Source organism: Silene latifolia, chromosome Y (assembly GCF_048544455.1).
Source record: "Silene latifolia isolate original U9 population chromosome Y, ASM4854445v1, whole genome shotgun sequence".
Taxonomy (NCBI): Eukaryota; Viridiplantae; Streptophyta; class Magnoliopsida; order Caryophyllales; family Caryophyllaceae; genus Silene; species Silene latifolia.
The window spans coordinates 24,074,464-24,102,419 of record NC_133538.1 but is presented as its reverse complement, the minus strand read 5'-3'; the positions used below and the strand labels follow the sequence as shown (position 1 = coordinate 24,102,419).

The 27,956-nt window shown below is 35.9% G+C and overlaps 1 long non-coding RNA gene across 1 annotated transcript; it reads right to left on the bottom strand.

The window, feature by feature from the left end:
• Positions 1–2,658: 2,658 nt before the first annotated feature.
• On the bottom strand, positions 2,659–6,609 carry LOC141633159 (uncharacterized). Its single transcript, XR_012537956.1, has 3 exons — positions 6,322–6,609; positions 2,817–3,327; positions 2,659–2,688 (listed from the first exon to the last, which is right to left on the bottom strand). It is a non-coding gene; the product is annotated as an uncharacterized LOC141633159 (long non-coding RNA).
• Positions 6,610–27,956: the final 21,347 nt, after the last annotated feature.

Sequence of the window (27,956 nt, the reverse complement as noted above, 5' to 3'; positions counted from 1 at the left end):
CCATAAATTCTTAGATTGTATGGGTGGAAAGGAACCCAATTGCTTCTTTACAAACCAATGCCCTGCTATGAAAATTGTAGTTCCTGCTGTTTTTAAGACAGTTGGCCACTGTTATTGCATGTGGCACATCATATAAAATTTACATGAAAAGGTAGGCACGACGGTGACCAAAGAGACGGACTTTGTAAGCCGTATGAATTCTATTGTTTGTGATTATGATCTAGAGCCTTTTGACTTTGAAGAGAAGTGGTCTGCGTTGATCAGTGAGTTTTAAATAGAAGATAATGGATGGTTGACATATATGTTTAACAAACGGCAACGTTGGATTCCGGCTTATTATCGTGACATTCTCTTGGTTGTCTTCTCACAACAACCCAACGTTATGAGAGCATAAATAGCTTCTTCAAGCGGTTCGAGAATCCTGGTGGCACATTTGTGGAATTTTGGTTGCGCTTCTAGAGCACTATGGATCAGCAAAGATACACCCAAAAGTCACTTGATAGAGACAGTGATTACTGTCTAACTATAACCAAAACCATCCTTCATCTCGAGATTCATGGATCCACTGTCTATACACACGAACTCTTTTACGAATTCCAAAAGCAGTGTGTCGCGTCTTTGCATTCATGTTGCACTGGAGATTCTTCAAGGGATTCCACTACAAGGTTTATTGATGTTGAAGATGCAATATTCTGTACGACGTACACAGTAGCATTTAATCCTCTAACTTTCGATGCAAAATGTTCATGCAAGATGTTTGAGAGGAATAGATACATCTGCAAACATATTATCTGAATTTTATCAGGTAAAGGGGTGAGGAAGATACCTGAACAGTACCTTTTGAGTAGGTGGACAAAGAACACCAAAAAGATGCCTCTTTATGATGTGCATGGGTAGTTGATGGACGATTTTGATTCGTCAGATGTGAGTAAGCTCCAGATTTCAAATGTTTGGTCAGATTTCTACTCAATGCTGTCTATGATAAAATCTCTGCGTAAAAATCACGTAACCGATCGTACTGATTTACTGAAGGCATTTAGAGAGAATTCAACCCGGGCCCTGGAACAATGACAAAACAACAAGAGTTAGAGATGTTTCTTTGGGTTAAGTCCCCAACTGAGGTCCATATACTACCACCTATTAAATATAAAAACAAGAGTAGTGGCAAGAGGTTGACCTCTAAGAAACAACAGTGTATTTAAAAGGCACAAAAGCTGAAAAGTTTTTGCAATAATTGTAAAAAAATGGCACATCATGATAAGCGCAACTACCCTAATCCAGCTGCTGCGACAACTGAGCATTCGGTGGATGATAATGAATCTAACGTAAGTAATTTTGCTAACTACACATATACATTCATTATGTTAAACTTATTACTTACATTATTTATTTCTTTTTGTTATTTATGTCTTGTTCTGCACTTTTTGAGAAATAATATCACATCTACCTCTAAATAATATCATGTTGTATACAAAACAAAATCACATATTTAAACGATTTATTATCCTCTTGGGAAACAATAACAGAACCATTACAAGAAAGTATCATTTGTCATTATTACAATATCACATTTATTTACATGTACAACATACTGCTGAAAAAATGTTTTTGTTCTTTGATTTGCTTTTTGCAGACTTCTTCACTTGCAGATGTTGATTAAGAGCTTGAGTACATACTGACGAAGTCTATATTACTCGCATATACAAATTCTTTTCTATTGTTAACTAATACAAGATAAAATTAGCAAAATTGTTTTTGTATTCTTATATTTCATTCTACATGGGAACCTTTTTTGTATTCTTTTTGAATTTTTAGTTAACAATATCGTAAAACCTCAGAATTAATAATATAGTTCAATGAAGATTTGCCTCGTGTATTTCACAATATAACACTTGATTGTAGACAATACCCCTTGCGTGATACTGTTAAACAATATCACATATACTAAGTGACAATATCACTATTTATAGTAAACAGTATCAGAGTTACAGTACTTTTATGAAAGACCATCCAATTGATGTCTATTATCCAACAATATCATAACAATCAAAATAAAATTAGTATCACCGAAATAATATCAACCTGTGTCTACAACAATATCAAAACTCATAACAAATAATATCACAATTTGTTCATACATCGTCATTGTTAGTGAGATTTATAATCCCTCTAGACTTTTTGTAATTTTGTAACACAATATCACCCTGTGTATACAACAATATCAAACTGTATACAAAAAAATATGAAAATAAAAAGGATATTTAAATCTCTATTTACTTTTGTTGTATTTTTAGAAGTAATATCACAACAATCAAAGCAAAATATCACATGACACTTGAAACAATATCACACTTTGCCAATACTTATATCAGATCCAAACCAAAATGGTTAGCCATAACTACTTATGTAAACTTGAGATTCAATATTCACCTATGAAGAGTGATATTGTTCCTACCCCAAAATTACTTGTTTACCATTACAAAATGTGTACCATTAGATTCATTGTCCTACCAGCATTACTTCCATCTACTTCCAATTACAACTTTGTGCCACCAAATCTAGTAGTCCTAATTGCTTCCTCTACCTGCACCTCTTCCCCTACCTCGATTCTTAGGATTTGCAACGCTCTTGAATCGTCCGTATCTTGTTTTGGGTGGTTCTCCATCATCTTCTCTGCAATCACGTTCTCTATAAAGAAAATACGTAATAATTTAGATAATTTTTTGTGTACATCATCATTCTACCTTTTTCCTTTTTGCAAATAAAAGCCAAATAAAAGCCAGCTAATGTAAAAGTTAGGTTTTTAATTTTTTTACCTTTTCCGAAGAATGGGTATTTCTGTGTCAATGTTCTGTATCCGAGTACCATCGACCCTTTATTTTGCGGGAACTTCTACATTTGTTGTTACCTCCTCGACAGTTGTTCCTTTCTAAGCAGCTTTCTCCTTGCCCTTTCTCTTACCACACTTTGCTTTTGCATCTTCGTTGTTTTTCCTCTTTTGATTTAATGTCTTCAAAAGTTCTTTCTTTCCCGCTGCAAACTCTTTAACCTTTTCGATCAAAGCTGTCCTGTTCTGATTTATATCAGGTAAATGCAATGTTACTGCCATTTCTGCCCAGTAGTAGCGCCTATACACTTTTGCGGTGAAGTCGGTTCAAACAGCTTTCCCTCATACCGAATCATGTGCATCATTAAGAAGTTTCCAAATTCATTATTGTTTATCTCCTTCTTCTGCTAATCGAAGTTGATGTTGGCAACTTCAAACCGTATTATCTCTTCTGCTCGTTCAACCTTCTTCGCTTCAAGGTAGTCACTCATGTCATAAGCCTACAGCGTTACCCAAAACCATTAGTGATACTTTCACAAATAAAAAAATTTATTTTTCTAATGTTAACGTACATCCGATAATTTCAGAACTATCAATGTGACACCGCACGATAACGCGGAAAATATAACTAATAAATTTAAGCGAAAATTACGAAATTTTTAAAACTTTTATTTACTAGATAAGGTTTAACATGCGGGAGTCACTAATAAAATGAAACAAGTGCAACGATAAGCACACTTAGGTTATTATAAACCAAGTTTAGCAAAATAGGGGGAAAAGATATGCCACGAATAATAAGTCTAAAAGGTGAGTCTAAGCATAACGATAGACAAAAATCCAACAGTCAAGGTACTCGCTAGCTCACACATGTCTTCACCCCATAAATGCACCAACTAATACCAGTCATTCATGTAAACATGAATGCCACAGTTAGTGGGGAGTAACTCAAGGTTCTCCCAGCCACATTATATGAAAATGAACATAACAAAAAACACAAATAAAGCTAGGCATAATAAATACGGGAAACGATTCACTTGAACTAATAAGCAAGAGATCATTCATGTTAGAGTAATAAGAGAAAGTAAGATAGAATAGCAAATGAGCGTGTCATAGGCATATTTAAATAAGTGAAGTAAAGGAAAGAACATAGATAAAGTTAGTTAATCACAATCACGAATTCTAATGAAATGTGACATATGAAACTATCCAAGTTATAAAAGACTAGTACTTAAGTCATGTGAGATAGATAAATGAGTAGTCAATCATCGCAATACATATAGTTGAAAACCATAGCCTTTGGAAATTTTCTAACAAACATTGTACGGGACGTGGCTATTAACATCATATGCGCACTCATGGCTTGCATCTCACCATAAGAACGGATGGGAGTATCAATCCCAGCGATCATATCGCAACTAGAAAGCTTGCATCTCACCTCTAGTGTCTGATAGGACCAAGAGTCTTACATTCAACCACAAAAGACGTAAACTCTCGTGTAGAAAGACATATGCCAATAACCATAATCAAGCAAGACATTTACTTCTCCAAGACTCAATTCCTCTTGGTAGGACGACGATAATATATATGGTCCTAGTCTAAATCTAGCCAGACTCTCGGGAGGTACTTTACCCAATTCGACATGCGATACACATTTTGCATCCAACACTCGATCGACAGAATAAAAGTCGAGTACCCCGAATTCGGCAGAACGGCACGAAAGAGGCAGAAAGAGCATGAGTTAACCAACACTTGGCAGAACGGCACAAGTAAGGCTTAAAGATAAGTCAAATAAGAAGGCATGGCATTATGGCATTTTGACATGGATACGACCCATCTCAATTAATCATGTAGAATAAATCACTCGTATTTGGAATACGATAAATAAATGAGAATGAATGAATTAAAGCTCATATCATAATTAAAATATGGTATTTCACATAACTATAGCGTAATTAAATAACAAATTTCACATTTACGATTCATGTGAGAAATATATATATATAAAGGAGCGATAATTAATGAATCACGTTATATAAAACATGAGATGGAATTTAGTTAAATTAAACACGGACGTAATTAATGAATTACTTTATATAAAACATGAGTCGGAATTTAATTAAATTACCCACTGACAAAATCAATGAATTATGCTATATATATAAAACACGAGACGAGATTTAATTAAATTAAACACGGAAATAATTAATGAATAACGTTATTTAAAAATCACAAGACATGAATAACATTTTATATGAGACATTAGTAAGCAACAACCAAACAGGGAAGGAAGTAGCGAGTTGCACCAAGCCGTACTAGCAACCACGGAAGGCTCAAGGCAGTACCACCAGGCCGTGGTCACTGCCCGCCCCTACCATGGCCACTGCCCAGCCTTGGCCGCACCACCACAGGCCTACCCAGCCTCCATCCAGCCTCCATGGTGACACCCAAAAACAGCCCACATACACACGATTTAGCCGCCTCAAAACAACCCGTTTACAGCTCCTTTTAACTCGCCAAAACAGTAACACAACAGCCCACATTCTACCTCAAAAAACCCATACCAGTCCACCCATAATCTGCCTTAGAAACCATGTCAAAACAGAGCACGAACACAACCAAAACAGTCCAAAACAAACTCAGCTACAAGTCATGGTAAGGTGACTTTAAGACGGATTTTAACGCATGATAAAGTTGATATTTTTCCCATACCAATTTATCTATTCATAGATGTATATATGCATGAGACGGAAGTAAGTAAATTAGTTCAAATCGACGACAAGAACCAACTCAAAAAAGCCCGTGAAACTCGGCCATCACAACTCCATTTTCACCTTTTTTTTAGCAAGATATGTGACCACCTTAAGACAACTTTTTATGCATGAAAAAGACGGGAATTCTGCCATACCAAAGACCCAATACATACATGGATATATAATTAAGAAGAAAACTAAAAATTTGGTTCAAAACGCCAAGAAAGACGGTACAAAATAGTAGCTACAAGCACGGCTACACAACCCCCAAAATCACGGTTTTCATGGTGTTTGTGCGACCATTTTAAGATGGAAATTTAAGCATGATACAAGATGGATTTAACCCAAACCAACGACCCACTTCATTCATGTATATGCATACTAGGTATATTTTAATAAATTGGCTCAAATCGACAATAAGAACAACGCGAAATTCGAGCTCAAACATGGTTGGTCACAGCCATAGTCACAGTTTTTGGCAGGATTTTATAGCATCTTAAGACAAAATTTTAAGCATACAAAAGAAGATATTCACACATTTAAATTACCACATTCATTCACCCATATCATAAGGAAGCTAAAGACACAAACTTTCCACAAATTAACCATATAAATCTTGTATAAAACCGTCACATACAACAATACAAACACAAGTAAAAATGTAAACTTTGTTCACTAAAAGAGTAAACAACCACATAAACACACATAAATTCAACATAATTTCAAGTAACCTATTACTGTTACCTTCTTAGCCCTTTAATCTTCAATGGAATCATCCACAACAAAGCTATCTTCTTCCGGGTTGTCCAAGTTTATGCCTAGACGACGAAAAACACACATTAGCAAGGATTTTGAGTAAGGGGACGGCCAGCAGGTTTTCGTGCAACAAGTCAGAGTTTTTATTACATAGGAAGATGGAGGATGGAATAAGGAAGAGTTTGGCGCGAAAATGAGTCGATTTGGTTAAGAAATGAGGAAGTTATGAAGCTTTTAGTGAAAGGGAGGAAATGTGTAACAATGGAGTTTGTGAAGGGGGAGTGTTTGCTGAAATTTTGTGTAAAAATGAGAGGATAAGGTTTATATTAGAGCTGGAAAAAGCTAACCTGACCCGCTCGAAACCCGAACTGATACAACCCGAAAATTGGGTGAACCGAAACCGAACCGACCCGACCCGAACCAACGCGATAACCGATAGCAGCCTTATTTTCTCTAACCCAAACCCGACCTGAACCGACCCGACCCTACCCGTGACGCGATATTTTCTCAACCCGATAGATGACCCGATAATGAAGTAGCTTAATAATGGTTTAAATAACACCAAATTGACATTCGTCTTAATTATTTTCACTAAAAACTACAACTAATACACCTACCCATTATATAAATTTAAAATTACCATCTAAAACTAAATATATAAGATAAATATACACTGATAACCTGATCCGACACTGACCCGCTAATGACCCGACCTAACTTGCCACCCGTTAATGACCCGACCCGAAGATGACCCGACACTAACCGAACCGACCCGAACCCGTCACTGAACCAACATAACCCGACCCCGATATGACCCGAACCCGCTTTGACCCGACCCGTAATCGATCCGAGTGACCCGATTGCCACCTCTAGTTCATCTCCAATGATTGGTGGAAAGATAGAGATAAGAGGAAGGTCCATTAGTCAATTTAGGCTCAAAACACCTAAATTGAGTCGATTTACCACTAAAATACGTCTTAAACCTACTACAAACTTAAGACATATATTTTTATCAACATTGAAATTATTATACATGTAAAGCCACATTTTTATAAAAACGGGTTTAAAATATAAATAAAATAATAAAATGTCTAATTAAATTGTAAATGCCAAAACGGAAAATTCGCAAGTGTTAAAATCATCCCACCTTTTAAAAAGTTTCGTCCTCGAAACTTGAAAGCATAAACGAAAAGTTATAAATATAAAGTCGGAATTTTCGAAATCGACAACCAAAATATCTACAAGGTTTGATATCATAAAAATTAGAATCCTTCAAAAAGTTACAAGGAGAATTACCCAAACGCACAAGTTTCTCGTCAAAGGAATAGAAGTGTTCTCGTTGCGCATTCAAGAACATCAATATTCCAAATCAAAGATAAGGACAAATACCAAATCATTTGCAGAAATCCAAAATCAAAATTCTTCCAACAAATATTGATGGAGAGTTTCCAAAAGTATAAGTCTCCTTTCCTGGAACGAAATTGCTCTTGTCGTGCACACAAGAGCGCTAACTTTCCAAGTCAAAGACAGGTTCAAAACAAAATCGTTCGTTGATAAGTGTAGGACAAGTTATTAGACGTCTTTAACAACGAGTCCTAACATCCCATCAACGTGAAAACCAAATGAAAATGATATTCCACTTAAATTTTCTTTTGCAAAAGCCAGATTAAAAGTAAAAGATACATTTCAAAACTCTAAAAGAAGTCAAGTTTTTTTTGAGAATGTAACATTAAACTTCGACAAAGAATCAAAATTTTCTAAGAACCTACCAAATTGAACGCAAACTTTCATTTTTAAACCTTTAAAATAAGTAAATTTTTGCCAAAGTTACACAAAATTTTAACCATGAACCCAAACTGGTAACTCAAATTGGTTAGAAATTGCACAAAATGAAAAGCAACTTAGACATCATAATTACAAAGCACGCTAAGGAACCCAAACTTAACCAACAAAATGACTATGTCGAACTTTTAGGGGTAAAAAGTCACGGTAAGGTCAACAAGGAGGTCAAAGAACATAGAGTTTTATAGGCCACTAGTATCAATCCCAAAGGGAAGCACAACGAACGAGAAAGAGAGATATGAATGGTAAAGCTTGTGGTCAAAGAGAAAAGGAAAACTAGACAACAAGGAAAGTTACATACTCAAATCACAAATAACAACGTTGTCCTAAACGGTTCCTCAAACATCCCTAAAAATTAGTCTTATGACCACATTACTTCCAAGGATTTCCTAAATCAACTTATGTCACTTTACTTCTAAGCTCTTCCACGAAACAAAGTACTTCACAACACTTGTGATTCCATAATTCTCAATTATAAATCATCTACAAGCGATTTCCACAAAATAAGATCAAAACTACTAACAGAGCTATACTCATAACCAACTATCGACCACTATGAGTTTCTCAATATGGTAAAATCCTCAATCAAAGATCCTAATCCCAAGTTCTTTATACTTACTAATATTCCAGACAAAATCTTATTCATACCCGAATCCACAAGCATAACTGATACATTCCCCAATTCAATAATGACCAGCAACCGAAAGGTAAATAGGGTTGTTATTCACCTATTCCTACTCGACTTAACTCAAGTTCCACTAATCCTATTTCACGACATTTTACATCATCAAAACACCATACTTTAAGAATGAATAATCATTATCCTGAATTACAATTATTACAAAACTTAGGGTGATGAGACAACTATTCAAATCATGTAACTCAATTCAGCTCAAAGGTCCATCGATCCCTACTTCTAACAACATCCCAAAAACGTTGACTACCAATCCCCATTACCGTAAAGTGAAACTATATTCTTGAACCTAACATTTGGTGTCCACCATACCATTATCCTTCCTAGCTTCCAAAACAAGCACCAAGACTCTCCAATAAAGTAGCTTAGTCTCACTCTCATTTTATACCTCAAGTAGTATTCAAGTTCACTCACTTAGACCAACTAATAATCCCACGATGTACATAACTCACATGGTAACATCCACATTATCAAACCCTTATATCCAAAGTAATTATGAAATCCAACCATAAACTCGACTTACTCACTCAACTTTACATCGTCCATTCCACAATTCAAACACACCCACTTTATGTCAAGTAACTAAGCACTAGTATCCCAAGACACTTCTTACTACACTTCCCAAGCCTTTCCAATAACATAACCTCTCAGTTATAAGAATTAGGAGTCAACTACACAAGATCTCCCTAAAAGCCAAAATTATCCAACCAGGGTTAACGTTCCATAAAAAAAAATAAGGTGTCCATGAGTAGTCTTATAAGAAGAAAACATGCAAATGTAGCTTCCAAGATATGAGAGAAGAGTTTCGAAAGGTAAAGAAGCAAAAGGATAAAAGGATAATACAAGGTACTCCGAGAGAGGAAGGAATCTTCGGGAAGGATAGAAACATTCTTCAAGAGAAAGAGATCCATATACAAGGTGTTATGGAAGGAGAAGCAAGAAACGAAGGATAGGTCGGGTGGGTACCAAACTAGTTTCCAAGGTAAAACAAAGGAGACTTTTGAAAAGAAATAAGCATCAAGAAATAAAGAGTAAGGCAAGGTACACTAACAACGAGGAATATCTTCGAGGAAGTAGAAGCATTCTTCAAAAGGTTGATCAAATCTTCAAGTTTCAGTAATAGGCACCAAGACTTGATCGCCACATGGGTAAGCTCATGGTTTGTTGATCCAAGAGTACAAGAACCAATTATTGTCAATTAACAAACATGTTAGAAGCTAACAAAGAACAAACACACTACAGACTACCACCTTAAGTCCTTAAGTCTACCTATCGCTCATTCATTATTTAAGCTCAAATTCGAATTTAAGTTTGGGGTACACGTGTGTGCGTTGGGAGCAACATAGACTCTGATACCAACTGGGACACCCCGCGATAAAGCGGAAAATATAACTAATAAATTTAAGCGGAAATTATGAAAATTTTAAAACTTTTATTTACTAGATATGGTTTAACATGCGGGAGTCACTAATAAAATAAAACAAGTGCAACGATAAGCAAACTTAGGTTATTACAAACCAAGTCAACCAAAATAGGGCGAAAAGATATCCCACGAATAATAACTCTAAAAGGTGAGTCTAAGCAAAACAATAGACAAAAATCCAATGGTCAAGATACTCGCTAGATCACACATGTCTTCACCCCATAAATGAACCAACTAATACCTGTCATTCATGTAAACATGAACGCCACAGTCAATGGGAAGTAACTCAAGGTTCTCGCAGCCACATTATATCAAAATGAACATAACAAAAAACTCAAATAAGGCAAGGCATAATAAATACGGGATACGATTCACTTAAACTAATAAGCATGGGATCATTCATGTTTGAGTAATAAGAGAAAGCAAGATAGAATAACAAATGAGCATGACATAGGCATAATTAAATAAGTGAAGTAAAGGAAAGAACGTAGATACGGTTAGTTAATCACAATCACGATTTCCATTGAAATGTGGCATATGCAACTATCCAAGTTATAAAAGACTAGTACTTAAGTCATGTGAGATAGATAAATGAGTAGTCAATCATCACAATACATATAGTTGAAAACCATAGCCATTACTTTGGAAATCTTGTAACAAACACTGCACGAGACGTGGCTATTAACGTCACATGCACACTCATGGCTTGCATCTCACCATAATAACGGATGGGAGCATCAATCCCGGTGATCATATCGCAACTAGAAAGCTTGCCTCTCACCTCTAGTGTCCGATAGGACCAAGTCTCTTACATTCAACCACATAAGACGTAAACTCTCGTGTAGAAAGACATATGCCAATAACCATAATCAAGCAAGACATTTACTTCTCTAATATTAAATTCCTCCTGGTAGGACAATGATAATATATACGGTCCTAGTCTAAATCTGGCCAGACTCTCGGGAGGTACTTTACCCGATTCAACAAGCGATACACGTTTCGCATCAAAGACTCGATCGACAGAACGGAAGTCGAGTACCCCAAATTCGGCAGAACGGCACGAAAGAGGCGGAAAGAGCATGAGTTAACCAACACTTGGGAGAACGAAACAAGTAAGGCATAAAGATAAGTCAAGCGAGAAGGCATGGCATTATGGCATTTTCACTTGGATGAACGACACAAGTAAGCCGTGGTCACTGCCCGCCCCCTGCCATGGCCACTACCCAGCCTTGGCCGCACCACCATAGGCCCGCCCAGCCTCCATCCGGCCTCCATGGTGACACCCAAGAACAACCCATATACACACGATTTAGCCGCCTCAAAACAACCCGTTTACAGCCGCTTTTAACTCGCCAAAACAGTGACACAACAGCCCACATTCTGCCCCGAAAAACCCGTACCAGTCCTGTAACACCCTTTATTTTAATTTTTTATAAACTGGATCGTTTATTTAAAAACTCGAGTTTGGGTAAATAATATTCCGACCTATTATTTTTATAATATTTATAGTAATGATAATTATTCATGGTGGTTACTTTATTAAAGTCGATAAGTTTAGTAGTGAATATTTTAAATAACATTTTTAGTATGATTTGTATTTTTATAAGGTAAACTATATTATTATTTTGACCGAAGTATTTCTAGTATTATATTGATTGTGCTAATCTCTTAACGGATATTAAGCGTTATTTAATTTAATTGTCGGACCCGTAATCCAAAATGGAAAAAGCTATTCTATGGGACGGAACTGGACTGGGTAAGACCCAATCACATGTTGTTTCTTAAAAAAATGGAGTATATAAAATTCCTTGCCCCTTAAAAATCAAAACCCTCGACATCTTCTCCTTCACGCCCCTCATCTTGACCATTCAAGCTCTGACATTCAAGTGATCGACTCCCCTTCGTTTCTCTATCATTTTGTGTAATTTTTACGCCATTAAATTCCTATCACATTCCTTTTAATGTTTATGGTTTTGTGTCTTGCACTTACTGTAGGCACGAAAAATTTATTAATGTGCCGAATATATAAAATAAATTAATTATTTTGAGTTAATACTAAATTTTAACTTAATTTAATTATTTCGTCCCGATTAAATGAAATATGGGTCGATTCGGATTACAAAAGGAGTTATTTGGATCACTAAACCCAGAAAGAATCAAGCTTGGGCCAAGGTTGCTAATAAACCTACAGATGGGCCGGTGACTACCAAAGTCCAACAAGGAGAATTAAAACTTTATAAATAGAGCTCTCCTCATTCATTTGAGGGGTTGAAAATTCATATTTGCAAAGGGAGCTAGAGAGAACAAGGTACAAATTCCTACAAATCATCCTTATTAAAATCATTGCAAGCAGTCAACAAGCACATCAATCATTGCAAGTAGTCAACAAGCACATCAAATCATGCTGCATGCGTTGAAGATTCAATCACAAATTGAAACCTTCATGAGAGATTCAAGTCATCGCGACCCTCTTAAGAAATCAAATTAACATTGCTCGTAGAGTAACTAAAGCTGTCTACAGCGCACAACTTACGTGTACCCCGTACACGTACCCCTTATGGCATATTAGAATCAGAGGATACATTAGAGATTGCACACGTACTTTTGATATTTGTTAATAAAATTTACTTGTTTCCTTGTTTTGTATTTCAGTTATCACAATACAAAATTTGTTGTTACAAATTTTGGGGAACCCGACGTGAAAGTCTCTACCTCTCATCTCTATCGTCGTTTTAATCAAGTCTACCACAACAAGAAGATGTCTATCAAGCGGAGCATCTTCCCAGTCCATCCAAGAAGACCTACGCAGATATGCTGCAGGATACTCCAAGTTTTGTTACCTCCTCAGCTGCGCAGTCATTTGGCATCTGCATAAGAGGAATGGCGAAGAAGGCTGTTGTCAATGTTGCTGCCAGTCTACGCTCTGCAAGCATCCCTACTAGGCCGCGTAAGAACTATGTCACCTCCATAGCTTCTGCCGCTACAGCACTCTTGGCCGCCTCTTCTCCTTCACGCGAGGAGACTAGAAGTGTTAAGGTTTACAAGAAGGCTTATTCCCCTTGCAAACCTAAGGCGTCACCAAAGAAGAAAGAAACCTCAACTCCTAACGTTGCTTCAGTCATGGTGATAAGTGGCAATACTCTTGAGGATCGAGTGCAGAAAATGAATGAACTCCTTGAGAAGATGATGAAGGAGAATGAAGAAAAGAACAAGAAAATTGATGAGCTCCAAAAAGAGGTGGTGGCACTCCGTGACAGGAAGGCTGACAACGAGCATGGTGACACCGACAGGGATGCTGATAGCGACAAAGAAGTTGGCGAGGATGACAGGAGAAAGCTAAACAATGAGATCAGTGCCTTCACTGAAGAGAATCTACAAGAGTTAATAGCCAAGATGATCAAGTGTCAGTTAGATGATAGCTCGACAAGCAGTGGATGCTACATCAAGCCTTACACTAAGAGGATTGATAGTCTGCGCATGTCATCTGGCTATCACCCTCCAAAATTTCAATAGTTCGACAGGAAGGGGAACCCAAATCAACACATCGCCTATTTCGTCGAGACATGCAACAATGCTGGGACAAAAGGTGATCGTTTGGTGAAGCAGTTTGTGCATTCGCTCAAAGGGATCGCATTCGACAAGTACACAGATATGGACTCTGAGTCAATTAACAGCTGGGGTAATATGGAATATGAATTTCTCAATAGATTCTACAGCACCAGATGCGTCGTCAGCATGATCGAGTTGACAAAAATAACTCAATGGAAAGACGAGCCTATCGTCGATTACATCAACAAGTGGCGCGCGCTGAGTGTGAAATGCAAGGATCGCTTAAGTGAAATGTCAGCAGTTGAAATGTTCGTCAACGGAATGAACTGGGACATTCTCTACATCCTGAAGGGGATCATGCCGAAGAGCTTCAAAGACCTGGCTACCCGCGCCCATGACATAGAGATCACAATCAAAGAACATGGTAGTACTTGACCAACTTCTTACAAGGCACCAAGTGAAAAGAAGGAGTTCAAGAAAATTGACAAGGGCTCCAAGTCGTCGACAAAGGAGACAATGGTCGTTGAAACCAGTAATGCGCCTGTGAAGATCTCATCCAAGCCTAAGTTTGAAAAGAAGAAGGAGACGTTTACTTACAACTACCAACAAGAAAAGCTTACCTTGAAGGAGTTGCAAGCAAAGAAGTATTCATTCCTAGATTCCGACTTGTCCGTAATGCTTGATGACCTCTTAGAGAAGAAGGTTATACAATTGCCAGAGTCCAAGCGCCCTGAGCAGGCAAACAAGACAAGTGATCCCAATTACTGTCGTTATCACAGGCAGATGAGTCATCCTATTGAAAAGTGTATAACACTCAAGGAGAAGATCATACAACTCTCAAAGGAAGGGAAGATCATTCTTGACTTGGATGACACAGTAACCACAAATAAAACTACTGTAGTCCTGGAGCAACCTGACGAGCCAACTATACAGCAAGGACGATGTGTGTATATGTTGCAGTTCGGAAGTCTTGAGCCTGTGGCATTCCGGATCCAAAGGTCATGGCCTTCGTTGTCTCCAACATCACTAAAAGGAAAGCTGACCCCTCAAGAGAAGAATGAGGATAAGAAAGATGAAGATGATGATGAAGGCTGGACTTTGGTGACGCGCAAGAAGTCAAAGAGAAAAACAAGGTAGACAGCGCAACCTGTTCACCGTCGAAGAAGGCAATCAAATAGGGCAAAGCCTCGCCGGTCCAAAGGGGAGAAGAAGTCCAAAATAGTGGTCAAACCACATGTCTTGCCTACTGATTTGCTGTAGCAAGAACCGCTGAGTCCCGTCACCTTAAAAGAATTCTTCCCGCAAGATTTCATGAACAAGGTTTCTATGTGCACCATCTCAGCTACTGAATGTGGTGATGATAAAGAGAAAATAAAAGAAGGAGGCCTAGATGATGCGGTATCGCCACAACAGTCTCATTCTGAAAAAGAGAACAATATAGTGGCTGCTCTTGACGCCCTTCCTACAAATATGGGGTGGAAGGAAATCTTTCATCTACCTAAAGATAAGCGTCAGCTGATAATTCAAGGATTTGAGAAGCCAGAGATGTACGTGGGCAAGATGAAGACAAAATCGAGCCTCCTGAGCAATCAACTGGATGTGTCTGCTGCAATGCAACCTTTAGTTATTCAGATGAGGATTTATTTCTTGGATCCAAGCCTCACAACAGGTCACTTTATGTGTCTGGGTACATCCGGGAGCAAAAGGTCAAGCGCATCTTAATAGATGGAGGCTCAGGAGTCAATCTCATGCCAAAAGCCACCATGAACGAATTAGGGATCACGATGGATGAACTCTCTAGTATTCGAACAATGATTCATGGTTTCAACTTGAATGGGGAGCGCGAAGTTGGCATGATCCGCGTGAACCTTACCATGTGTGATCTTTCTTCCGACACATTGCTCCATGTCATGGATGGCAAGACATCGTTCAAACTATTGCTAGGACTGTAAGACCATAACTCCAAATTAGACCTCTCTAATAAGGTTATTAAAATTTCTTTATATTAGAAATCTTTGGATCTATGCAATATGCATGTGATATATGAGCATTAAAAAATATAAAAGAAGAGGAAAAACAATTTCCTTACATTGAGAAATGGAAATATAGGGCACAACCAAGATCACCATCTTGGTTGTTCTTGAGCTATTCATATTGGTAAGATCATCCAAAAACCCAAATCTTCAGAGTAGAAGATCTCCTCTCTAATGGCACCCAAGAACTTACCCAAAACCTTACAAATATTAACTAGATATTATGTAAGATTACCCTTGATTATTATGTAAATATTAACTAGCTCTTAGTAAATATTTAAGTTTTATTACTAACAATTAGTAATAAGGTTTTCCTATTTTTAGGATTTTAGAGAGATAAATACTCTTGAATTTTTCCACATGCAAAAGATAGAAAAATGAAAAATGTAATTGTGTGGAAATGGGGAGTGTTGGACGGTTGGATAGAGGGAGGGTGGAGTGTTTTATTTTCTTATTTTTATTCCACCCAATACACATTGGTATAGGTAAGAACAAAAGTACAATGAGAAGTGCACCCAATCAAAATGGCATAGGATAGAGAAATGTTTAGGAAGATGCACCACAATTAGATTAAAAGGCATGCACAAGTGTGTCATGGTAGTGTCTTGTGCACACTACCATAAACACAAATTACACGGTCCATATAACCCATTTACGGGTCCATTTTGGTTCTTATATTTGTCTCACAAATACGTGTAATTTATATTTAAACATCGTTTTATGTTTAAATGCTTCCTGATTAATTTCGTCTAAAACACTTCTTAAATATACGTGTACAGCTACACATATATTTTACGTACCAATACTAATCACATTTGTCAATTAGTACTAATTTAACAATTAACCGTTTAATCATTAATTCCCGTCTCAATAAATTTATTATTCAATTATCACATAATTAAATATCCTGCTTGTACTATACAAGGGTATGTTACCGATTCTCTTGTCCGTTTTAATAACAATCTCCCATTCAATGCAAGGTGTCTTTCAGGTCACACTTGCACATGAACATATCGTGAGTGGTTTTCTCGATCGGGAGTGTGACTGCAAGACCGAAAAAATCTACCATAGATTACTTCCGAGCGTGGCCACGCATTTCCCAGTCACAACTCCTCGAGTGGCCTAGAGATTTATAAACCCAACGTGGGTGGACAATTACTGTCTTCCCTATCTATCCTTTTGCACAATACAGATCACCATGACCCAGTAGATACCCTTTACCCTCGTTTCACGGCAGGACCTAGGACAAAAACCAAAGTCACTCGAAAACTGCACTGGCTCAGATAATAGTCTCCATTTTGAAGAATCGACTCATAGGAATTTAATAGAAGTCCCTGCCATGACCAAGCGTCTGCAATAGATCTAAGGGACTCTATATATGTCACTGCCCGGCAAAGTGTCCCACAGTCCACCTATGTAAATGACTAGTCATCCATATGACCTTATGGTGTTGAAACCACCATCAATCGACTTATAATCTAGTCACTCCGAGATGTCACCTCATTAAGTGACTAGGGGATAATATAATGTTCATAATATTCACTTGAATTGGGGTTCAACATTGTCTCCACAACCAATTCGGATAAATAAGGTATTAAATATTTTCAGTTAAAACTGAATAATTGAGTTCTTGAAGAGACTCAAACAATGAATACGATCATTACTTATGTAAATATTAATACTCTATCCAATATTTACATAACGATCTTCAGCAATTAAGGTATACTACTCAATCACATTGAGATGACATAACCATCATGTCTACCTTATGCCAACGGCTTTGGTTAGAGGATTAGCAACAATTGCATCACTCTAATTTCCATTGCTATTTTCCTTTGTTCTATGTAATCTTTTCATCACATAGAACCTTTCTAAGTACATGTCTAAAAAAGTTTTAGACTCTGGCTCTAAAGCCAGACAAACACTCCCACTGTTATCACAGTCTCTCGGGAGATGATATTCGGCTAACAGAACTACTCTAGTTCCATTAAACTCCGGATATCTACTATCTATTTTACAACATCGGATGTTGTAATGTACTTAGCTTTCATCCATGATTTGTACATATAACACTTATACAAACACATCCTTCATATGACATCTTTTATGTATGACTCCTTATACATATATGTATAACTACTTATACATATTTTTCTTTATGCACATAACACTTTTACATGCTAACCATTCCTTAACTAGGCCCATAACATCTTATAAGCATAAGAATGTTATCGTGTAACCCTTTTACACGAAATTCATAAATTCCTCCAAACTACAAGAGTAAATCCTCAGTGCTTCTCAAGTACTCAAGGATGCTCTTGATAATCATCTAGTGACACTCACTAGGAAATGATTGGTAATGAGTTCTCATATTCTCAATATGATAAGTCCCGACGAGAGCAGCTTTTAGCATATTTAATAGATCCTGCAGCGGAAGCAAAAGAGATTATATTTTGTGTTCAACAACTTGAACGAGTCAAGAATCTTATCACATAAGTCTCTTGACTAAAATGCTAATATCCATGGAGATCTATCTCATTAGATCCGGATATTTAAGATGCGCCATGCTACTCTCAAGTATTCACCCGAGAATATTTCTTGTCACTAATATGTCAAACACATATTTAGACTAAGAAACTCACCTTAGCTCCCACTAAACTCCGTGTATCATCATGGTACCTCGACAACTCGAGTAATACCATTCTAATTAATGACATGATTGAAACCAAGGTTCCAATTCCTTGACGTATATAAGATCACAAAAGGGATCTTTCAAGCATGCTAGGTTTCTTAGCAATTACAAGATCAACAAAACTTCTCCCTTCATGAGTTTCATTCAAGGAGAAAGTTTCGTTATCCTTTTGCCGAATCTCATCCTTATGAGATGCTATATTGCTAAGAACATACGAATTGATAAAGGTATTTGGGTTGTCACAAACTCTCTGTAACCAACTCAAAATTGAAACATCTTATGTAACCTATATGACAAGATCAAGGTAACCTAATTTGGTGCAAAGTTTTCGCCCCAAATCAAGTTTCGAAAACATCTCATGTTTCCTTCCTTATCACATCTTGTGCAAGAAGACCAATTTGAATTGCATGGTGTCACGCTATCCCATAAAGTTCATACTATAGAAAAGCCTTTGATGAGGGTTAAAGATTCGTCACTTTCGAAAAGTAACGCAATATTATCGCAAAATTATCTCCTTATAACCACTTAGCCTCAATAAAGAGCGTCTTCTTGCATTGTACTCAGTTTGTGGGTCTTGGACTTCCGTAAATTCAAAATTTCTCCCACTCTATCTTTCAGAAAATAAAAATCTTTCTAGAAAGACAGCATTACGAGCCACAAACTCTTTGTTCTCGTTTCGAAGGAGTAAAAACCATGTGGTTCAAGTTTGGATAACCCTCATAAATACATAATTGGTCCTGAACATAAGCATTTATGATCCCAAATGTATAAAAATGACAAGTTAGGGATCCTCCCTATCCATATCTCATATGGAGTTATTTTGGCTATTATTGTCGGGTTTTAAATTTTAGTGAGAAATTAGCTTACAAAATTGCGAAAAACCGCAAACTATATCTCATAAAGTTCGGTTTATATTCTTGGCTACACCATACTCTATGGTGTCTCTAGGATAAGGTAGATGTGAACTGGTTCACAATCTTCTTAGTTATCATCAAGGTCATTACTTGATATTACCCATTTGACCTTCAAAGTCATTACTTTAAAATTTCCGAACAACATTTTGATCTTGTCGTGCTTTTGGTTTACTACTTCATTTTCAAAATATTCCACATTTCAAAATCACTTTTATGTCTTATTAAATAGATACGAAGTTTTCATATCAACTTAACATTACGGTAAAAGTAACGAAGTATATATAACCTACTGTTGGCCTTACACATCCGTATGTATATGGTCAATCACCTCAATATTTGTGTTTCTTTTTTGCAAAAGAAAACATAATTTATGAACATACACCATAATTTTCTCAATCAAACGGTTTTTCGATGTGCTTATTGTTTATATTAAACGAATTTACTTGAGATTTGATCAATTGGGTTCACCGGATTAGAGACTTTAAAATCTACAAGATAGTATAATATTTAGTTTTCGTGAAGAATGTAAAATACCTCTAACTTGAGTGGTCTAAACCAACCACCAAGTTATCATATGAGTAGGTACAACCTTTTGTTTTAAATCACATGAGTGATGCCTTCTATGTTTAAACATAGATGATTACATTCTTTTAAAACCAAATTCAGGTACATTTGTCCCTATCGAAATCATTGCTACTCTAGCTTTATTTCGATACAAAAATGTCCTATGCTAGACGTCTTACGTTTTATCAATTCATGTAAACTTCTTTACAAAGAAATGACCCATACTTGGTATCTAATTCCAAGATAGTGGAACTAGTATATCCTTTTAGTGGATGTCTCTTTCGACTTTGTCCTATCGCATACATATAGGGTTGCTTCTTCTTAACTCCCACTCACTTTCACATTCCTCCTTGCTTCAACAAGCAAAAATGAATCTCATGAAGACTTCTCTTCATGTCATTCGTAATATTTTATACACTTAGTAAGAGTAAATTACTATAAAGTGAGTGCAACATGTGGCAAAATCTCAACTTCTTATGAAATTGGACTACCTAACCTTTCAATTGTCATCATATGCCTAAACTCTTTAGCGCATAAACAATTGATTTGGCCTTTCTCGAAGTGAGCCATTTGATGGTATCATATTGGAGTATTCTATGTGTTTTTGAAAATTCTTTTCGCAAAGTTTTGAATTACTCTTGAGTAATTAAAACTAATATGTCATCTTCATGACGGAGGTGTCACTTTCGAAATCAAGACATTCTTGATAAAATGTGACTCCCATTTAAACTCGTAATAAGAGTTTGCAACATGAAAACCCTTTTTAATATGTATGGACGTTAAATTGTAAAATAATCGCAAAAATCGTTGTAAGCTTATGTAGGTGAATTGGTAAATCATATTTCCAATCATTGCTACCAAATTCCTTCAAAGAAACCGCTTTCTATGAAAGTACGAACGAATATAACAATAAATAGAGGATGAAATACGCGATGTCATAGTAAATACATTGAGGAAAATGAATGAAAAAAAAGGAAAAAAAATAACATTCAATGTTATATAAACTTGATAAACATTTTTAACAAGTCCATTTATATAATGACCTCTTACTAATGATTCCAAGATCCGTCTTTAGACAAAAATAGGCATCGCTTGGGTGAAACATCCCATAATTATCTAAATTCGGTAACTCAACGCTTGACTAATTCTACCATTAGAACTTTTGGTCGACGGATTTCAACAAATCAATCTACTAGCCCCGGAATACAAGACCGTCTTATACCCCGTTGAGTCCAACCAACTTTGGCGTATGATAACCCTTATCACCCTACTTACCCGAGGTAAAAAGAGAACACCCCGCTTGGGCGAGCGTGGCTCTAATGAACAAGGGATTCATAGGTGTTAATAATTGGCAAGGCTAATCTCAATTTTAAATTAAAAGAATGTGAGAGATCTTGTCAATTAGTTATCATTCTCCTTTAAGTGAACTAACTAGGTGAATCTTCGAGAACTTTAAATCGGCAATAGAATGATAAAAGTATGAAACCAAATAAAATGCATGTGTGGCGATTTGGGAATGATGAACTATCAAAAAATAAATAAAACATGCAAAAACGAATAAATCCTAATATGGCCACCTAGCTAATCAAATTAACTAGATTATTACATATTCGGAAACCAACTCCTTGGTCCCTAGAATCTTCATTGGATCATCATCCAAGCATGCACCATCTTACGGGATTTGGAACCTCTTCCAAAATTGCTCCGTCTCGTGGAAAAATGCCGGAAATTAAAAATAATAAAAATAGATACAAATGAATACATAGCAAAAACCTATTATACATTTGAGCTAATTAAAATAAAACTATAATTAATTACAAACCGGTGATACGAGATCGCAATCAAAATTACAAACGAATCGTTATTCCCATACATTTCAGGTAATAACGATTAAAATAAACTAGGCTATACTAGGTACAAAACTTGCATAAAATTAAATAAATTACTTTCATTCATTCAGCAATAAAAAAATATAAATAAAATGCTGTAACTATCATGCCTAAATCGCCCCATTAGCATATTCTTTTAAAAATAGCTCGGTTTTGCGGAATTTATCGATTTTTACCCGTTAAAAATCAATAATCAACACTTAATCACATTTAAGCTCAAACTAATTGTCCAAACTAATTTAGAACTCAAAATTAGTCCACACTAATTTCTTGATGATAATTATTTTGAATTGATATTACGAATATGCTATTTATATCGGTTTTTATCACGACCTCAATAAACAATTCAAAAATAGTTTTAACCAGTACAAAATTTTGACACAAAAATTTTGTACATTCTGGAACCCTTCCAGGGACCTAAAAAGGTCAAAAAATTTAGTCCAAAAATTTTAAATTAATTTTATGAACAAAAATATCCATATTTATCGGTTTTTATCGAATAAAATACAATAAACATCAAAAAGTGTGAAATTTTTTCTAAATTTCTATTTTATTATATAAAACATATTTTGGAATATACCAAAAAAAATTATACCCAAAAAATTCCGTTTATTATTTTTGAATAAAATAATCGATTTTTATCGATTTTTAACCATAAAAAATCATTAACCATGCAAATCTTCATAACTTTTTACGAAATTTTACAGAACATTTGTAAAAATTGCATGTGATAATATATAAAAGTTTCAAGGTCATAATCCAAGTTTAACAATTTTAGTTAACCTCTTAACCAAAATGCGATATTTTCGACTCAGTTTTCCATAAAAATGATAAAAAAAATAGCAAAACAATTCCACAACTCACCAAAATTGACCACAAACCATTTTAGATCAGAAGGTATACATACAAAAAATTTTGTGCAAAAATCTTCATTTTAGCACCATTTTTGATTTTAAAATTATCTCATAATTAGATTAAAATGCTTAAAATTAACATGCATAATACAAGCCATGGCTCTGATACCACTTGTAAGACCATAAACCCAAATTAGACCTCTCTAATTAGGTTATCAAAATTTCTTTGCATTAGAGATATTTGTATCCATGCATTATGCATGTAATATATGAGCATTAAAAAATATAAAAGAAGAGGAAAAACAATTTCCTTACATTGAGAAATGGAAATATAGGGCACAACCAAGGTCACCATCTTGGTTGTTCTTGAGATATTCATATTGGTAAGATCATCCAAAAACCCAAATCTTCAAAGTAGAAGATCTCCTCTCTAATGGCACCCAAGAACTTACCCAAAACCTTACAAATATTAACTAGATATTATGTAAGATTACCCTTGATTATTATGTAAATATTAACTAGCTCTTAGTAAATATTTAAGTTTTATTACTAACAATTAGTAATAAGGTTTTCCTATTTTTAGGATTTTAGAGAGATAAATACTCTTGAATTTTTCCACATGCAAAAGATAGAAAAATGAAAAATGCAATTGTGTGGAAATGGGGAGTGTTGGACAGTTGGATAGAGGGAGGGTGGAGTGTTTTGTTTTCTTATTTTATTCCACCCAATACACATTGGTATAGGTAAGAACAAAAGCACAATGGGAAGTGCACCCAATCAAAATGGCATAGGATAGAGAAATGTTTAGGAAGATGCACCACCAATTAGATTAAAAGGCATGCACAAGTGTGTCATGGTAGTGTCTTGTGCACACTACCATAAACACAAATTACACGGTCCATATAACCCATTTACGGGTCCATTTTATTTCTTATATTTGTCTCACAAATACGTGTAATTTATATTTAAACATCGTTTTATGTTTAAATGCTTCCTGATTAATTTCGTCTAAAACACTTCTTAAATATACGTGTACAGCTACACATATATTTTACGTACTAATACTAATCACATTAGTCAATTAGTACTTATTTAACAATTACCCGTTTAATCATTAATTCCCGTCTCAATAAATTTATTATTCAATTATCACATAATTAAATAAAAATTTCCGCGCATCGAGTTCACAACTCGATATCTCTTTAAATTAAACTAATCGACTAACTCTTAGTCAATTTATCAAGGGACTAACAAAACTGTATCTCATACAATTAATTATCTTTCGTATTGGGGTTAATTCCTTTAGGTGTGACTGAAAGGGATCAGCTAAACACCACCGTCTCATGACAGTAACGTCTAACCCTAGTTGGCCAACCGTTACCGATATACGTTGATCAGCTGACAAGTATTGTCAATGATTATCCCATGCATATTCCTTAATGAGATTTTAATATGATCACGCACTATTGTGAAGGACAAATACTCCAACAAGGACGACCTTGGAAGCACGAGAAAGGAGTTGTCCCCTCAACCCTCCATCAATGCTTGAAATATTATCGTGGTGGCGAAAGGAAAATAGACGACGGAGACGCCAAACCTTTCTGTAAGATCGACTCTTTCTTCGCTGATGCAAAATTCTTTGAACAGAATGATACTTCTAGTGAGTTCATGCCAACCACCATCTCTTCAACAGGTAAAGGAGCTAAATAAAATGATGTTAAGAAAGATGTAGACAAGGCTAGCAAAATAACTACCCCTGTTGCATCACCCATGAAGCAAGAGATGACACAGAAAATTACACCGCCAGTACTGCGCTACATCCCAAAGTCTCGCCGCAAAGATGGAGAGAGTCCTTTTGCAGAGTGCCTAACACCAAAGACAGAGCCTAAGGACAAAACGTCAAGTCAGGTGATCAAGCAGGAATGGGTGGCCAAAATCATTGCACCTCTGCCAAGTTCATCTCAAACGAAGATTGTGAGACCTCCCCCTACTGGTTTCGTTTGTTCATCCAGTCAATCATCAAGTGAGGAAAACAAGGGGATATTTGATTCCAATTCTTACAAGCTACAGGCGAAGGTTGGATATGACTTTACAAATCCCACTCCTCTTGGAAAAGTTATAGAAGTTGAGCCGTACGGTCTCAACAAGGCGCAGCAAGAACTATTCAAGCAAGAAGGAAGCTTCATGGTGACTAAGCAAGGACTCGGATATGAGTCTCCTGCACCTGTTGTTGGGGTTGGTGTCCTTAACAGTTAGTGCAAGGACTTATAAACCTCTAAAAGGATCAAAGGGCATACTTTTGGTATCATTATCAGTTGATCCACGTTTATCAATAACGGTTGGCTTGCTAGATAAGTTTGACGTTATTGTCATACAGATGGCGGTGATCAACTGGTCCCTAAAAGTCACACCTATAGGATACGTTTGAGTGATGTGACGGTATGAAAATACAGTCATGTAGATGCCAATTTTGACTAACCAGTTAGTCTGAGTTATTTGACTAATAATTAGTTAAAATGTGATGTTGAGATATAATATTTAATACGGATTAAATATCATGGGCTAAGGCGAATTAACCAGTTAATTCGTAAAATTAAATATAAGCGATTTATATTTGATTAATGTATATTGGATAAATATAATTATACGATATTGTCTTTGTCGGACACGTATTAAATAATTCAACTAATCCGTGTAATTGGTTGATGCTTTAATATCCGATAACCGATGACAGTTTATAATTAGACCGTGTCATATACACTTAGCGAATTATGAACCGGACCACAAGTTTAAATTAAGAGGAAGTGGAAGCCCACTTCCCCTTGATCCATTCGGTTTGGCCGAATTAGAGAGGCCATAAGGAGAGCTTTCTCCTTTCACTTCTAACCTAATAGATTTGCTAAAAATATTAGGGTTTTGGGAATTGTGCCTCCTGAATCCCGGATCTCTCATCCAACACAAACTCACAAAACAATCCCCTCGATATTGCAAGGCAATTAGGGGATTCTCTCTAGCACAAGGGCATTACTCGGACATCTTGGGTGCAACGATTAGGAGGAGATCTAACTTGATCTCTCATTGCCTTTTGCACTAGGACCGAAGGTTATTTCTATAATTTTTATCGTTTTCATTGTTAATTTCGTTTCATGACTATAATCTACATATAAATTTTGCGTTATAATCCTATAAAGAAAGGGTTTTATACGGATCTAACCCTACAAGTGGTATCAGAGCGAGGCCACGCAAATTTTTCTATGTGATTTTCATCAAACGATATTTGAATCGATGATTTTGTTCAAAAAATTGTCTCGGCTGCAATTTTTTTTTACTCGGCACAATTTTTTTTGTCTCGGCAATTTTTATGTTGCTGCGTTTTTTTTTGTGTTGGGATCCGTGTCTAGTTTACACGGTGATGATTGTTTTGTTTTAATTTTGATTGCATATTGTTTTGAAATCGATATTCATTTCAATATGTTTAAGATGCATCAAAATGATTGCATAAAATTTCGTGTGGCACAAATTTTTGTCTCGAAAATTTCTGAAAACCGTGTGGCCTCATGTCTCGGCCTGTTTTTCTGTTTTTACATTGATTTGCGTGCTACACATTTTGTTTAGATCGTTCGATCTCAAGTATTCAATCGTTCTTCACATGTTGCAATTCTAACCGATAATTATTGCAAAATGTTGAAGATTAACAATTGTAGTGTGATTTCTATACGGATTAGATTGAAACTACAATTGTGTTTTTATCAAACCGTTTTGTTTTGATCCTTTTTGCTCACGTTTTGAGCCGCGTAAATTTTTTTTTTGCCTCTTGTAGCTCTCGGCATTTCTGCCGGTTTATAAAAAAAAAAAAAAAAAAATTTTTTTGGCCCCTGGTACTGTTCACGTACAGTACAGAGAAGAAAAAAAAAAAAAATTTTTTTTCTTTGTTTTTTTTTCCGGCCTTTTTAATGCATAAAACGTTTTTATGCTCTCGCTTGTTAGTGAAACGGTTCACCCACGTAAAATAAAGTTACTTTAACATGATTTATCGTAACGGATTATCTCGGATTAAAATTAACTTGACTAAAGCGGTTTTGTCATGTAATTTTAATTATCTTTGGTGGTTTGGATAAAAATTTAACATAATTACGGAATTATGTCACGAATAAATTTAATTTTTAGTTGATGCATTTTAATTTATCGTTCTTGTTTATATTTTGAATGTTTTGAATGCCTTTTAATTACGTATTTAATTATTTTGCAAACAGTTGTAACTTAGTGTGGCCTTAGTAGAACGTGTTACCGTAATGATGGAACACGGTCTTGGTTGTATTTTTGAGATCTCGTATCTCCATTTTATTTCTTTTAATTACAGTTTTTATTTAGAATGTAAATAGGTTTATATTTGTAAATTTTAAATTGTAATTTTTGAGAAGACTTAAGATGGAGACCGGATGCTCACTCCCGCTACATGGACAAAGATGGAACATCAAGACAAGCTTTTCGGGTCCAACGGTGGATTCCAAAGTTGTATTTTGTTCTTTTTACTAGGATAGGCCACACTAGGAATTTTTTTTACGTATTGCATTCATTTATTTATTTTATTGCAACGATAGTATGCATCATATTCCGCCTAAAAACCAAACCACCTAATAATTGCATGAAAACTGACACATATAGAGGTCACGAGTTAGTTTTCTTTGACATTCGCATGTCACACGATTTTAAGCCATCACCTAAATTAATTCATTCACGCAAACGCTAGTTATTCGTTCACTTAAAATGAATTATAATTAAGCTGATGGGATCTTCCTCGTATAAACCAAAATTGAGAACGGTCTTTATAGGTCAAACTCCAATGACTCCCTTCTTCGTCGGTAGGCATACTATGACCCCTTCTACGTCGGGTAAATTGGAACCGATTGACCTATTTTATCTCAACACTATGGTCACTCGTACGATCCTGTGATCTGTGGTGGACTATAGATAGGATTTACGAGAAATCTATCGACCAAGAGTTCTTAGGAAGAATTAGCTAAACAGTTGGCTTATCGGTTTCCAGAAATTGAGTCTTGGGATCACTTGTATCATTCTTGAGGGAGATCAATTATGCAAGTGCGAGAGTCTACATGTTTAAAAATGAATTTTAAAATAGACTTAAATCACCTCGATGAGTTGTTTATT